General features: G+C 41.1%; 1 protein-coding gene across 4 annotated transcripts in view; it reads right to left on the bottom strand.

Annotated features, from left to right (window-relative positions):
* syt1a (synaptotagmin Ia) overlaps nucleotides 1-13,894 on the bottom strand; it is a 298,889-nt gene that overhangs the window by 278,521 nt on the left and 6,474 nt on the right. For 2 of the 4 annotated variants that reach the window (XM_061912043.1, XM_061912042.1), the window contains exon 3: nucleotides 6,767-6,841. The exons of the other annotated variants lie outside the window; for them this stretch is intronic. The gene's annotated coding sequence lies outside the window, so the exon portion shown is untranslated. The remainder of the gene's footprint in view (nucleotides 1-6,766; nucleotides 6,842-13,894) is intronic. 4 annotated transcript variants of the gene reach the window in all.

Here is a 13,894-nt window from a genome sequence, read left to right as displayed (position 1 = left end):
ATATGTTATAATGTACCATGCAGGCTTAAAATTAAAACATCAAGCATCAATAAATAATTATATATCATATTCATTATAGCATTTAAGATAGCTAGTGATCAGCGCTCTGCTTGCCAGCAAGCGATTAGCGGTGCCAACGATTACAATTTCTAACAACTAGCAGCGCTAGCTATTAATGGCACCAGCTGCCAGCTATTAATAAGCGCGCTAGTTTACAGCTAGCATTTAGCATGCTAACGCCTACCTAGCGATTAAAGTGCTAATTGCAAACAATCAATGGTGGTAGTTGCCAGCTAACAATTAAAGGCGCTAGCGATTAGTGCTAAGCAAATAGCAAGCTAGTTGCCAGCTAGCGATTAAAGCACTAGTTGTTAGCTAGCAATTAACAGCGGTAGTTGCCAGCTAACGATAAGCAGTACCAGCTGACAGTTAGTGATAAGTGGGCTTGTTGCAGGCAAACAATTAGTATGGGAGTAGCCAGCTAGCAGTTTGCGTGCTAGTTGTCATCTAGCATTTAAAGGCGGGAGTTTCCAGCTAGTGACTAAAGGCACAAGCAATTAACTGCGCTAGCTTCCAGATAGCCATGGCAGGCTTGTTGCTAGCTAGTGATTAGCGCATTAGTTGCCTGCTAGCTAGTAGTACTAAAAATCATATTAGTTGAATATATTAGTATTGTATAACATGACAAGCGGTAGAAAATGGGTGGATGGATGGATAATAAGGTACCTTTCGGCCACAATTATATACTATTTGGGAGTCCCCACTCCATCTCTCTATCAGTTTCGAGAGATGGAGCATGGCCTGGAAAACATTGAAGACCCCTGTGTTAAAGACATGTCATGCCTTCAAAGGTGGGTTGTCCATTAGACACTTTGATTTCACATTTACGTCTAGAATACTCCCGGAAGGAGCGACCTGAGTAGACACTCTTGAAGAGGAAAATCTTTTTACGGCAAATTTAACGCGGACGGGACGCTTTTATTTGATTTTTTGACCGCTGTCTCACCAGTCATGGTGTGCAATGTTCCAGTCCACTCAGTGAGTCCTTTTTATCTTTTGTTTGCAGTAAGGTTGCCATGAAAATTAAACATTTAAGGGGAAAAACATGCTGACTATAAAAGCATAACTCATTCAGTCTTATTAATCCATCTATGAGGTCTTTGTGTTTTTTAAGGGCAAAATATTTCCAAGTATTCGTTCACACACATTTTACGGTTTGAATAAAACCTCCGGCAGTAGACCTTTCTGCATGGAGAAGGTAGCTTCACAAAGAGACGAAAACGACAAATCGTGTGAAGGCCATCTCTCTCAGGAAGAACACACTTCAAACCCAGATGCGTCAAAAAACAGCCAGTGTACGTGTGTGTGTGTGTGTGTGTGTGTGTGTGTGTGTGTGTGTGTGTGTGTGTGACAGAGGAAAATGGAAATGTTGACATTTTTATGGGGCCATAGGGTTTCAGCAGCGGCCTCCTATGCAGGTTTGAGTGCATTCAAACCATTTTCACTGAAGATGACACCGGCTGCCTTCCTTTTATTCCCCGATTCATAATTGATGACTACATTATAACGGTTTCTATAATTGACTCATTTTGGTGTCTGAGCGCCTTTTGTCCTCAGTCAGTCGACTGTATGTGTGAGATAAAGCGCACCCATGAGGTCTCTTTGTGTAGCATTCATCCGTTTGAGCGTCATCAATCTGCATCCTTTTGCCATGCCCGTCACCCGTTCCAGCATAACCTGAGCATCTGCATGGCATCTTATTAGGTACACAGTTCTTCCTCAAATGAAGCGTCTCGGTGGGTCCCACAGGTCAGAACCAGCCAGCCTTCAACGTCATCACAAGTAAGAAAGCGGTGCAGCACCTTCATAGACTAACACAGCTACACCAAGAAACAGGGCTCTATTTATTTGTGGTCCACATATCAATTCTACATTTGAAAACTCTGTGTTCTTGTTTAGACCTCCACCCCAGATCACACCTCAATCCAACCCACTTCTCCAAAGTGGGCTGGCTCAGGGTGGAGGACAGAGTTAAACAACTTGCACTGAGCCTAGTCTATAAAATCCGCTACACCTCCTTGATACCGAAGTACATGTCAAACTACTTCCTTAACGTAAATGACCGCCATAACCACAACACCAGGGGGAGCTCCACAAACCACGTTAAACCCAGATTCCGATCTAACAAAGGTCTTAACTCATTCTCTTTCTATGCCACATCAATGTGGAATGCACTCCCAACAGGTATAAAAGTAAGTGCATCTCTATATTCCTTCAAAACCGCTCTAAAACAACACCTCCAGGCAACTTCAACACTTTACTAATACCCTCCTCCATTCACATCCCATCTCCCCGGATTATAAACAACTCAAATGTACTTCTAATGTATATACTTGTTCTTATGCTATGTGAACTCACTATGTTCTCTGCTGGCTGTACATATCCTACTAAATAAGACCTACACTGTTTCAATGTCCACATTTCTCTGTTGATGCAATTGTTGATGACTGAAGTTCTGATATCAACCAAAGCTCCTCATCCCACCCCCCGGATTGTAAATAATGTAAATAATTCAATGTACATACTATGATGATTAACTTGTGTGATGACTGTATTATGTTGATAGTATATATTTGTACCATGAATTGATTAACGTGGACCCCGACTTAAACAAGTTGAAAAACTTATTGGGGTGTTACCATTTAGTGGTCAATTGTACGGAATATGTACTGAACTGTGCAATCTACTAATAAAAGTATCAATCAATCAATCAGTCCAATTACTGGAACCAGTGGCCCGTTTAGCCAGAACCTTATTTAAAATGGCACAGCAAGAGAATGTGTGTAAAACGCTAGTTGTGGTTCTGGAAACACCTAAGCTAAATACACTGAAACACACCTCAAAGATCAGAGCTGACGATCAACTAGCGTTTGACCTCTGCAGCTCAACTCTCTCTCCGAGACTGGTGTCACTCTTTACGACAGAGAAGGAAGAACTGTCCATCTACGGAGGAGGACGATAAAGAGTCAAGGAGGAGGAAGACAAGGCAGAGTAAACAATCGGTTGATAGGCAGTGACCCTCAAAGCTGGAGATGGAGTCATGACTCAGTGGCTGTGTTTACTGTACACCCAGACAACATTATTTACTGACACAGCACCAACACGTCGGGTCAATCAGCGATTCAGCCGTTCGGAGGGCCAGATTTCTTTGGAACACCAAGCCCCACAAATTCTTAGAGTGCAAATACTGCATGTAGAAACCGGGTGTGTCATTTCCAAATCCCATTCGGCGAGCAGAACAACTTCCTTTCCGAGGTCTGGCCTCAATAACAACTCAGTTCGAACGACATATACTCACAGAAAGCAGACAGAAAATCTAATACAAGCTGATGTTCCTAGACAAAGAGAGATATGCAGGTGAGTCGAGGTGAAACCCTCCAGAAAGACGAGAGTGAGCGCACGGCGAGACTTCCAAAGCCTCGGGCATTCCCTGTCGAGCGTCTACTATATGAAAGATATAGATTTTCTGCCAAGAAGGGGGAATCGCTTATCTCCTTCAGCACGATTTAAGCTGAATTGGAGACTGATTAAAGTGCTAATGCCTTGTACTTGTTGACCTTGTAAGATGTGCAGGTAAGTTGTCCACTTGCCGCTTAGAGGACCTACAGTATGTTCTCGGTTTTGTTCTGACCTCCTCCAAAGACTGTGGAGCATGCAGTAAACATCTCGACTTTCTATGTTGTTAAATGTTGCTAGGGCTGCAAATCTTTGGGTTCCCACAATTGGATTCAATATCGATTCTTGGGGTCGCGATTCGATAATATATCGATTTTTTCGATTCAACGCGATTCTCAAATTAAAAACGATATTTTTCCGATTCAGAAGGATTCTGTATTCATTCAATACATAGATTTCAGCAGGATCTACCCCAGTCTGCTGACATGCTAGCAGAATATTAGATTTAAAAAAAAAAAAGCTTTTATAATTGTAAAGGACAATGTTTTATCAATTGATTACAATAATGTAAATTTGTTTTTGAACTATTAAACGAACCAAAAATACGATTTATTTTATCTTTGTGTAAACATTGGACACAGTGTGTTGTCCAGCTTATGAGATGCCATGCAAGTGTAAGCCACTGTGACACTATTGTTCTTTTTTATTATTTTTTATGAATGTCTAATGATAATGTCAATGAGGGATTTTTAATCACTGCTATGCTGAAAATATAACTAATATTGATACTGTTGTTGATAATATTAATTTTAGTTTCACTACTTTTGTTTTGTTCTGTGTGGTGTTTGTATCTCCTCAATTGCTCTGTTTATTGCAGTTCTGAGTGTTGCTGGGTCAGGTTTGGTTTTGGAATTGGATTGCATTGTTATGGCATTGCTGTGTATTGTTTTGTTGGATTGATAGAAACAAAAAGAAAAAAGGGAAAAAAAATCAATTTTTTTAAGAATGAGAATCGATTCTGAAATCACACAAGGTGAGAACCGCGATTCGTATTCTAATCGAATTTTCCCACACCCCAAAATGTTGCCATCAATGCAACAGGTGCTAGATTTCCAAGCTAGGGGATACAAAGTTGCAAAGGCCTCAGAGATATTCCAGTGTTCCTTGCATCCACCAGGGAGCACATGAATAAGAGTTTCACTGTTGCTTGTTTAACATAGCGTGCCAGCCAACATATCATCAAATCAGATCCCCTTGAGGCAGATGTCAGCTTGCAGCAGTATCTAGTGGCTGTGCAGGATCACTGCATCTAGCCATTCCTAAATCTACATGCTGTGGCCAACACTCCCCTGGTTGCTCGTGATAAGGAGAGCAGCTCTCGTTTATGCTTCCATAAAAACAGTTTTCCCACTGATAAAAAACAAGCACACAAGCATTCAGTAAAGAGGTGTGTGTATGTCTGGGACTCGAGCCCCCGCGGGTGCTCTTAGCAAGGTTGGTCAGCCAGAGCGAGAGGATGGCTCCGGAGATATTGATTGAAGCTTCTCATAATCTGTGAGCGGGCGCTGGCGAGGATGTTTGTGTGCGCACGGCGTGATGCTCTGACATTGAAGTCGCCCTTCACGCTGCTCCTGAGCGGCTTTAACACCTTTCTCCAGGAACTGTGGCGCCTTGCACCATGAAGCGGACTATAATCTTCCACAGCAAAAGAAAATAAGGATTTTATGGCATGCTTGCTTCCATAAAAGGAACAAAAAACAAATTTGATATTAATGGCTGCGTCCTGTGTGCAGAATCATATGCTGAATCATTGTTCTACCTTACATAAAACCACTTTGCTTTACTTTCTTCTCAAGCATTAGTTAATGCTCCCTTGCTAGTATGTACACTTATTAGAAACCACAAGGCACAAATAAAAACATTTAAAGGCCTACTGAAAGCCACTACTACCCACCACTCAGTCTGATAGTTTATATATCAATGATGAAATATTAACATTGCAACACATGACAATACGGCCGCTTTAGTTTAATAAATTACAATTTTAAATTTCCCGTAGAGTTTCTTGTTGAAAACATCGCGGAATGATGTCGCGTGCGCGTGACGTCACCGACTGTCAGGAAATATTAGCGCAGCACTATTTGCGGCTGAAAGTCGTCTCTTTTCATCGCGCAATTAAACAGTATTCTGGACATCTGTGTTGCTCAATCTTTTGCAATTTGTTCAATTAATAATGGAGAAGTCAAAGTAGAAAGATGGAGGTGGGAAGCTTTAGCCTTTAGCCACACAAACACACGGTGATTCCTTGTTTAAAATTCCCGGGAGGTGAAGCTTTACTATGGATCAGAGCGTTCAAGCGAACATGGTTCCCGACCCCTTGTCAACCGGCAGGTTTCGGTGAGAAAATTGTGTTAAAAAGTCGCCTCTTACCGGAGATCTGTGGAATTTGCGCCGTCCTTGTATCTGCCGTCGACTTCCCTCAGACACTGGCCTCAAGACACACCCCTCCGACTATCAGGTACTATTTAATCTCACTAAAACACCAGCAACACAATAGAAAGATAAGGGATTTCCCAGAATTATCCTAGTAAATGTGTCTAAAAACATCTGAAGCCGTTCCAATGCAATCGCCTTTTTTTTTTCTAGTCCTTCACTATCAATATCATCATCCACAAATCTTTCATCCTCGGTCAAATTAATGGGGAAATTGACGTTTTCTCGGTCCGAATAGCTCTTGCTGCTGGAGGCTCCCGTTAAAAACAATGTGAGGACGTGAGGAGCCCTCACACTTGTGACATCATCGTCTGCAACTTCCGGTAAAGGCAAGGCTTTTTTTATCTGAACCAAAAGTTGGAAACTTTATCCTCAATGTTCTCTACTAAATCCTTTCAGCAGAAATATGGCAATATTGCAAAATGATCAAGTATGACACATAGAATGGACCTGCTATCCCCGTTTAAATAAGAAAATCTCATTATAGTAGGCCTTTAAATAGAATAGTAAAGGCCAGCGCTTTTAAGTGAAGAAAATACATTTCCTATTCCTGTAATTATGCTGAATAATGACAGCCTCTACTGAGCTCTTGTTTGTCAACCAAAGAAAATAAACACATCCTGTGATTTGACATTTAATTGGAATACTTGTCAATAACGGTTGTCCGCCTCCGAGACTTTGTTTAGCGATCATGTTTGTAAGCGGCTGCCTCTTCATTAAGGCAGCAATGTGAGGAAAAATGTCATTATCTTACAATCAGCAAAGCCTGGAGCACCATGCAAAGTTATCATCTTTGGCAATTTGCATATGCAATTACCGTTAGCTTGCGGGGACGCAGGTGATTGACAGGGACGTCTGATTTGACCCGTTTAGCGCGGCGTCATCGCAGAACCTGGCGATAAGAGACACAACAATGTCAAATAAATGCTGAACTACATTTTTCGGCATCATGATGCAATCACATGACACTTCCTGTTCTGGGTCGCTCTTCTTCTCCCTAAGGCCGCCGCTCGTGTCACGCGGGGCAAGGCAGCAGCTCATTATACATTCAAGGCCAATCTATTCCTCAGGAGTGCGAGCAGCATGTTAAGGTAACGAGTTCATTTAGGAGATAAGGAACGGCGGTTGCAATTCTGGGAAATTTCATCTGCGCTCATCAAACCAGGAGAGAATTGTAATCATCAGGCTAGTCTTCTTTGCACAACAGTAAATAAAGATGAGAGTAAATGCTAAGTTGAACCCGAGGCTGTGCAGTAAAGATTCTGTCAACCTTCTGGTGTGAATAATCCAAGTAGAATCCTGGCCCAAGACGCTTTGTATCAAATTTAGGCAGATTCCTAGTTATTATCCCTGGGCGCTGGGCTAATGAGTGTTTTCCTGTCTAACTGGGTGGACATGTTTTGGAGAAACAGCCTCTGGCTGCCCCTTTCCAGCATAAAAAAAAAACAAATCTGGGCTGCGAGAGAGCGCTCAGCATGGAGCTTCCGTTCCACACTCCTCCTGCATGGAAGCTGTGAACTTGGCAATGATCGAAAAAGAAATGGAGGCGACTCAACCGAAATTCCTGCAGCATGCAAGACAAGAAGAAGGGCTGGCGTGTCCCACCTACAAGACTACGCTAACAGGCAAGGACGAGGGGGTTGGGGGGTTGGATCGGCGGCTGGCATGACAACGTACAGCCCGGCGGAAGACTTGGTTGCCATGGCGACAAACAAGGATGTTCACATCAGAGGCAAGTTTCAGCAGCAGACTTGTAAGAAAAGCGCAGGAGCATTTTCCTACTGCGCTCTGCTTTCCAACAAACAGTACAGGAGGAAGTTAGTGACGCTTCCTCCACATTGCTGGAGGTCACTGGTGATAGTTGGCTGTCACAGCAGGGGTCATGTTACTTCATGACGCAAGTGTTTACGCAGCGGAGCTCGTTGGACTCAGGCAAAATGAAAGCTCTTACTCTGTTGTTTTGTAGATTTGCGGGCGTGTAGGCGTTAACCGAAAATGGGCCCATTGTAGTAGAAGAAAAGGCTCTCGATTTTGAGCCTCTCACTTTGTTCAAATTGATGCTTTCGTCTTCAGCGCGTTAAATTTAATTGGACTGGCAATGGTGGCAGTTTTTGTGCGCTCTCGTCAAAGCCATCAAAGGCGCTTCAATGACGCTTGAGTGGCAGCCAGAAATACTCTATGACGGAGCCAAATACACAGTGACAGGAAAAGCTGCGGTGGATTGGACCTTCAGTGGCACCGCCCTAGAGACCAGCAGGTGCATGATGGGATATCCCCATGCAGGTCTCAGGTAAGCACTGGAAACAGAAAGACCTTTTTCACCGCGCAAGTCGTTTTCACTAATAATTAATCTCTTTTATTGGCCGCTAGAGACGCTCCTCTAACAAGTAGAGGCAGGGCTGCATACACACGCACACGCACACAAAAAACGTTCATCTCTAATAAGTGGCCCACAAAGCTCCTGCAGGCAGCAGCAGGAAAAAAAAACGTGTGGACGCTGGCTCTTTAGCGGCTCTAAGTATGAATCAGGATATTAAAAAAACGCGGGCAGGCAAAAAGCAATTTCCTCTTAAGGGAGATTTTAAAATGACAGCTCTTGGAGAGGAAGTTAAGTCGTAAAAATCACTCTTGCGCATCTTCACCAGACGCCTTTGTCATATTGTATTCATTTATTGCATAAAGGGATTACATTGTACTTTATAAATATACCTCTTGGCAATACGGACATAGGTTATCAGTTTTCCCCTTACAGTCATGGATTTGTGGCCATGGATACATTTGGAGCACCGCAATTACCTGTTAGGCCCTCGCTAACAAACACATTATAATAGGACTGTCTGTGAATGCAGCTACTTGGTACAACTCCGTATAGTAAGTGGCGTTTTAAACTTGCTTAACACACCTCAAAAACATCTGGCCTGCCAGAGACTAAGAACATGTAGCAGCAGCCGGGATCACTGTTGCAAACTTAATGGCTTTGTATTCAGAACTCTCTACATTGTGCATAGGGAAATATCTAGTGATATTTGCTCTTATTTGAAACTTTTGAAGACTCAAACATGATAGCAGGTAGAGCTGGGCAATATGGCTTTTTATTAATATCTCGATAATTTTAGGCCATGTCAGGATACACAATATATATCTCGATATTATGCCTTAGCCTTGAATGAACACTTGATGCCTATAATCACAACAGTTTGATGATTCTATGTGTCTACATTAAAACATTCTGGTTCAGGCTGCATTAATATTTTCATTTTAATCTTTCATGCGGAGAGGGAACTCACAAGTAAGTCACTTTAGCAAAATTGTATTTATTAAACAGTTAAGCACTGGCACAAACATTCATATAATAAAAAAAAAAAGAAAGTTCAAGATTGTCAGAAACATTTTAAAACAAGCTATAAGTGCACTTTTGTGCATGATGTCACTAAGATGACATATCAAAACACTAAGGGTGTAACGGTACACAAAAATTTCGGTTCGGTACGTACCTCGGTTTAGAGGTCACGGTTTGGTTCATTTTCGGTACAGTAAGAAAACAACAAAATATAAATTGTTTGGTTATTTATTTACCAAAATATCATTTTAACATTGGGAACACTAATAATTCTGCCCACGTTAATCCACATTAAACTGCCTCAAGTTGTTGCTTTGATTAAGTAAAATGACAAAACCTTTCTTCTACATATAAAAAGTGCAACAGTAAACAGTTTCAAGTCAACTCATCATGCTTAATTTATTACAGCATTTGGGAAGCCTGTAGTTATTATGTAAATGTTATATTTTTGTCAACGTGATAGCAGGGACCCTGCCATTCAAAACTAGGCTGCTACATTACTAATGATTAATGTAACTATAGCTGAAAAAATAGTACAATAGTAATAGGAGAGACTATTCATCCCTGAACACCATGGAGTTCAATGAAATAACAGACAGACAGGGCTTTGCTGCCCCTAACACACACACACACACACAGAGCAAAATGAGCTAACATTACGCTAAAAGCTAATTAGCCTTCACCTCAAGCAAGAACTGCGAGCGAACTGAGGTGCAGTTTAAGTTTCTAGACGGTCAACGGGCTCATAGTGATGCTAGTAGTAGTTGTGACTTGGAAGTGTTTAGTATAATTTGGGGAGAGTACGCTGTCCCCTGCTAAACACATATCTGCTCGACGCTGAAACATTGACTACATCGCTCTGAATACGCACTGCTGAATGGCTTTGTATGTAACCAATCAGATGGTTGTGTGGGCGGGACAATGCTTGGTGCTCAGACAGAGGCAGAAAGCAGGGCAGCTTGTTAAGACTTTAGCTTACAAACTTGTTCGATACACCTCCAAACCGGACCGAAACCCCCCGTACCAAAACAATTCAATACAAATACACGTACCGTTACACCCTTACAAAACTAAATTAAAAAGGCACTTTTTGTACAGAATGCCACTACGATAGTTTAAAACAAATAAAGTGCACTTTTGTGCATGATGTCACTAAGATGACGTATCAAAACAACACTAAATTAAAGTGCACTTTTCGTACAGAATGCCACTACGATAGTTTAAAACAAATAAAGTGCACTTTTGTGCATGATGTCACAAGATATTTCAATAACTGTTAAATAAAAATTAGCGGCATAATAGAAAAATCAAATAGTGTATGTCCTTGCCTACGTATGTGGTAGGTTATTGCGGACGTTATCTCCTGTTGTTGACTATTTTTTTCATACGGTGTTGATCTGGAAATGGAAGACGCCAGGCTAAATTGGGTCAGTGCATTTTGTTGGGTGTGGCACCGGCCGAGTTGTTGACATGCAGAGTTTCAAGCACTCTTCATTCTCTAGCGGGTGAATTTTCAAATGTTGCTACAAATTAGTACTGTTGCTACTTTTTGCAGCAGCGCTTATGCCGCATACTTGACATATTACGGTTGTCTGTTCGACATATTCCCGCTTGAAACCAAACTACCACCAGATGATTTTGTTTTGCTTGGGAATGATTTCTTCTTCCTCCATTTGTTACCAGATTCGCACCTTCTCTCTCTCATGTTACCACTCACACCGCTCGGCTTGCACCTGCCACAGCTAACTGTATCTATGGTACATTCCTCTCCGCTACCTCTCTGCTCTGCGAGGGCGTATGACGTTGCACGTGCGACGGTATGTGACGTATGTAACAAGGTGCGCTTGTTTTATCTCTTTGTGAGAAGGAGAGACAAAAAAGCGTGAGAAAAGCCTGTAGTGTAATGCTCGCAGCTAAAAGCAACTGCGTCAGAACGTATACTCGAATACTCACGAAATTGTCATTTTCTACAACGCACAGAGACAAAGCCGCGGTACATCGAGTATATTCGATATATGGCCTAGCTCTAATAGCGGATATTGCTCTTCTCAACTAGCAGCAGGTCCTACTACCCCGCCAGACATTTATATGCACTCACAGGCTTTTGACATTTAAAAAATTCCAAATAGGAGTTACAGAAGAAAGCAAATTTGTATTCATAAACATACCATAAATTCCCGACTATAAGCACAACTTTTTTCCTCCGCTTTGACCCCCGCGGCTTATAAATGGTGGGGCTAAATTTTCTTCGCTAACGAGCATAATGCAAATAATAAAAACAATTAAAAAAAGATAATAAACTGAAAAGGTGTGTTATTTTTTGTGCTATGGTGCCATCTTCTCGACTAGTTCGCTCACTGCAGGTGTTGCAGTGCCCTTCGCCGTCGTACATCACAGTCGTAGTTTTCATTAACAAATTTGGAGGGGTCAAAATCGCTATTTAAAATTGCTAACCAGTAGCCCGTCAATAGCAAAACCAATGTATATTAGCAGCAAGCTAACACATTTTTGGAAAATTAGAGGCCTACATCAATTACTGGGGCGTTTGAGTCAATTTCTTTGTTGGGATTGAAAATTGTAGTTTGGCTGAGTCCTCTCTCAGTGCTGCAGGAGTGATCACCAAATGTCAAAAAGCAACCGAGCGTGATGTCACGCACAATGTAGGTACTGTAAAACAGTAACGTTGGATTTCATGTGTAGGACAGTCAGGTTTTTGTCCGTGCCAAAAAAAGTACCGTATTCGGTACCCATCTTACCAACAAGACCCAACTTTCTTATGTTGGGGGAGAAGTGTTTCCCTTATTTTAAATTATTTTTTAAATGCAAACTTTTGCAAATAGAGCAACTTTAATATTTATACGCACCTGTCAATCATTGCAATCTATTGTCCATTAATCAGCGTGGAAACAAGACAATGAGCTCGTTCAACGGCAGAAGCTGGTGTGGCGTATCTCAGAAAAGATTAATCCAGGTTGTTTTTATGAATTTATCAAAAGCGTTAGTTTACTTCCCGTGGGGTGATTGTAATCAAAATTCAGCTGGATCAAAGTGATTAATATCGGGTTTGTGATTACTTGCAACAAGCCAGGTTGCAAACAATCAGGAAAGATGGTTGCAGGAGTGTGAAGTTGCGTGAGGCAGGTTGTAAGGCTTTTGACAGTATCAATATTAGTTAGAATTTCCACATAGCAGTGATAAAAAATCCCTCATTGACATTATCATTAGACATTTATGAATATTTAAAAAAAGAATAGTGTCACAGTGGCTTACACTTGTATGGCATCTCATAAGCTGGACAACACACTGTGTCCAATGTTTCACAAAGATAAATTAAGTCATATTTTTGGTTCATTTAATAGTTAAAAAAAAAAATTACATTATTGCAATCAGTTGATAAAACATTGTCCTTTATAATTATAAGCTTTTTTTTTTTTTTTTTTAAAGTACTACTCTGCTAGCATGTCAGCCGACTGGGGTGGATCCTGCTGAAATCTATGTATTGAATGACTAAAGAAATCGTTTTGAATCGGAAAAATATCGTTATTGAATCGAGAAAAATCGATATATTATCGAATCTTGACCCCAAAAATCGATATTGAATCGCATCCTGGGACACCCAAAGATTTGCAGCCCTAATACATATATATATATACACACATATATATATATATATGGGTGTGTGTACATCCATATATGAGTGTGTGTGTATATATATATATATATATATATATATATATATATATATATACATACACACACACATACACACATATATATATATACACACACACGTATGTTATATATACACACACACACACACACACACACACACAGGACTGTCTCAGAAAATGTGAATATTGTGATAAAGTCCTTTATTTTCTGTAATGCAACTAAAAACATGAAAATGTCATACATTCTGGATTCATTACACATCAACTGAAATATTGCAAGCCTTTTATTATTTTAATATTGCTGATTATGGTATACAGCTTAAGAAAACTCAAAAATCCTATCTCAAAAAATTTTAATATTTCCTCAGACCAAGTAAAAAAAAAAAAGATTTATAACGGCAAAACAAAATCAAACATTTGAAAGTCAATTAATGCACTCAGTACTTGGTTGGGAATCTTTTTGCACGGATTACTACATCAATGCGGCGTGGCATGGAGGCAACCGGCCTGTGGCATTGCTGAGGTGTTATGGATGCCCAGGATGCTTCAATAGCAGCCTTCAGCTCATATGCATTATTGGGTCTGGTGTCTTTCAGCTTCTTCTTCACAATACTACACAAACTCTTTATGGGGTTTAGGTCAGGAGAGTTGGCAGGCCAATAGAGGACAGTAATGCCATGGTCGGTACACCAGTTACTGCTGGTTTTGGCACTGTGAGCAGGTGCCAGATCACGCTGGAAAATTAAATTATCTCCATAGAGCTTTTCAACAGATACAGGTTCAATAGCCGTATTCCCATGGAAAGCTCTCAATTTACCAGGCGATCTACGTTCCCATCCTCACCTATGGTCATGAGCTTTGGGTCATGACCGAAAGGACAAGATCACGGGTACAAGCATCCGAAATGAGTTTCCTCCGCCGGGTGGTGGGGCTC

This window comes from Nerophis ophidion, linkage group LG10 (genome assembly GCF_033978795.1).
Source record: "Nerophis ophidion isolate RoL-2023_Sa linkage group LG10, RoL_Noph_v1.0, whole genome shotgun sequence".
Lineage (NCBI taxonomy): Eukaryota > Metazoa > Chordata > Actinopteri > Syngnathiformes > Syngnathidae > Nerophis > Nerophis ophidion.
This window is presented reverse-complemented; position numbering and strand designations above follow the sequence as displayed.